The sequence below is a fragment of the Montipora capricornis genome, chromosome 4 (genome assembly GCF_036669925.1).
Source record: "Montipora capricornis isolate CH-2021 chromosome 4, ASM3666992v2, whole genome shotgun sequence".
Classification (NCBI taxonomy): domain Eukaryota; kingdom Metazoa; phylum Cnidaria; class Anthozoa; order Scleractinia; family Acroporidae; genus Montipora; species Montipora capricornis.
Window position 1 is genome coordinate 55,499,262 of NC_090886.1, and position 2,699 is coordinate 55,501,960.

Sequence of the window (2,699 nt, forward strand, 5' to 3'; positions counted from 1 at the left end):
TTTGTCTGATTGGTCGAGAAACAACCGATTGCTTACAGAAATGGAAATCATACTTTAGTAAAATCAGTTAACATCTGATCATATTATGGCCGCCAAGAAGGATTTGAACAGGAATGATGTTTAGGATCTGGTTACAGCTGCTGTTGCGTCGACTTCACATTTTTTTTCCGAAAATCTTTAAAGAAAGAGCAGAGAGAATGCATCCGAAGAATGGTTTGTCTGAAAGAAGACATTGTAGTTGTACTTCCATCGGGATTTACAGTCCCAATCATTCTAAAAAAATGCATCGTCACACTTCCATCTACTCGAAAATGTTTGTAGTTGTGGTAAGTCCTTTGGAATATATTCGGAAGCAGCAAGTCCTGAATCCAAAAAGAGCCGAATAGAACTTAGTGCTGCCACAATCGCGGAATCAGCCGAGCTTGACAGAGAAACAAGAAGATCTTTCAGATCTTAAAACCGCGCTTTGAAAATTTATCTGTTTTCTTACCACTATAGTCTCAACGTAGCACACATTCCAAAGCAGTCTTTGTTGATTCACTATGACTATTGACACAAAATCACCTGATCAATCTGTAGCACAACAACTGACAACAACGACTGAACACGAACTTACTGCACTATCACTTATAGCCGAGGTGAAATCTCCGAGGAATCTTCGATGACGTAATGGTCTTAATTAATCTGGAACTGTCATCAGGATATCTATGCGTATGAACGATACGATAATAACACTTTTAACAACTTACAGCTTTCTTTCCTAAAAGTCGCGATTAAAGTTAATTGGTTTTTTACACGAGTAAAGGCCTAGCAAAGTAGTCACACGCGTCACTTAATTTAAGAATTACGTTATCCACGGCTGTCTTTAGAACGGTGGTTATTTTCCTACCAATGAAAGTTGAAACGTCGACACATTCCATGGATGACAATGACCTTTTATGTATTCAATACTCGCTTCGAATCAACCCCTTAAATAACGCAAAAAGGCAATATATTTTGTACTAAATAAAGAGTGGAATATTCACAAAATTTTAAGTACATTAACGTTTTAACAGCTTTTGGCGAATACCGGTAAACATCACAAGTTGCGTGATTCGAAGTGCCACTGACTACATGACCGAATAGAAATTTGGGTCTGCTCACCAACAAAACTAAATTTTATCTGTTTTCTTACCACTATAGTCGCAACGTAGTAAACATTGCAAAGCAGTCCTTGTTGATTCACTGACGGCTATAGAACCAAAATCACTTGATCAATCTGTAGCACAACAAACTGACAACAACGACTGCACACAAAGTTATTGCACCATTACTTATAGCCGTTGTCAAATCTCCTATTGCACCATCAGTCGTAGCCGTTGTGAAATCTCCGATGACGTAATAGTCTTAGCTTTCTTTCTTAAAAGTCACGATTACATGTTTCAATAAAACACAAAAATACATATATATTTAAATAAACAGCGGACTATATTCATAAAATTTTAAGTACACTAACGTTTTAACAGCTTTTTGGCGAATAAACATCCTAAGTTGCGTGACGGGAAGCCCCATTGACTATGTGGCCGAGTGGAAGTCTGGTTCAGCTCGCCCACAAAACGAAAAAAATAAAATAAAATAAACCGATTGCAGAGCAAGAACCGTGCTCGGCCCATGGCCGCGCGGTTAATTAGACATTGTTTACGGAAGCGCTGAACAATCGTTTAGTGACACTTACAATTGCAAAAATTGTGTTCACAACTGCGAAGATCATAGCTTCACTTGATCACAACTGCGAAGATCATAGCTTCACTTGACAAAATAGTGAGTTGAGTAGCTGCTCCTGGAAAACTAGAATTTCTCAAAGTCCATTTTCCTCGGAGATATTAGCATCTTTTATTGGAATCTTTGACTTAAATATTCGAGTTTAAATAAAGTTTATTGTACTGTTGATTGCGCCTGATAACATGAAGGATTCGACCTTTTCAGTGACTTATCTCGAAATTCTTTGTTCCTTGATGGTTTAATTCAACATAAAAACCGCAACAAATGTCAAGTGGGATTTGCAGAAATACTAGTAGCTTTGATTGTATGGATAAAGTCTGACTTCGCAGACATTCCGGCTAGAGTTCTATACACCTTGACCTCGCTTTCAAACGTAAAATTCAAAAGAATATTTGAAGTCGAACGAGACTAAATGGGCCAATTTGCAATCAAATAAAAGAGCTAAAACTGCAACCATTTTGGTCTTTTTGGAATAAGGTGTATTTTGTTTTCGTCGTCTTCCCTTGAATCGCAACGTGCAGGTTACTTGGGAAGGTGTTGTCTTAACCTAAGAAGAGCATTCCAATGGCAAGATAGCTTCCCTGCCGAACATTAACCGGTAAGGGGTAAATCCAGTCGACTCATGCACACTAGTGTTGTAAGCAAGAACTGCCCATCCCCTTGGGGATAGTACGGCGTGGTCCTTGTCTTCGCTGCTTCAATTAAATCACACAGTCCTTTGAACACAGCTCCGTCCACATTAGCTCCCTGATCAGAATGCAAACTCTCGAAACACCCGAATTGGCACATGTATTCATCCATCACCTTCTTCGCCAGTGAGACCGCTGAGGTGTTTCTCACTGGGAGGGATTGAGCAAACTTAATAAAATCCTTATCCAAAATCACGTTTTACCTTCGTACTTACTAAAACATGGGCCGACCTACAACCACCTACAACC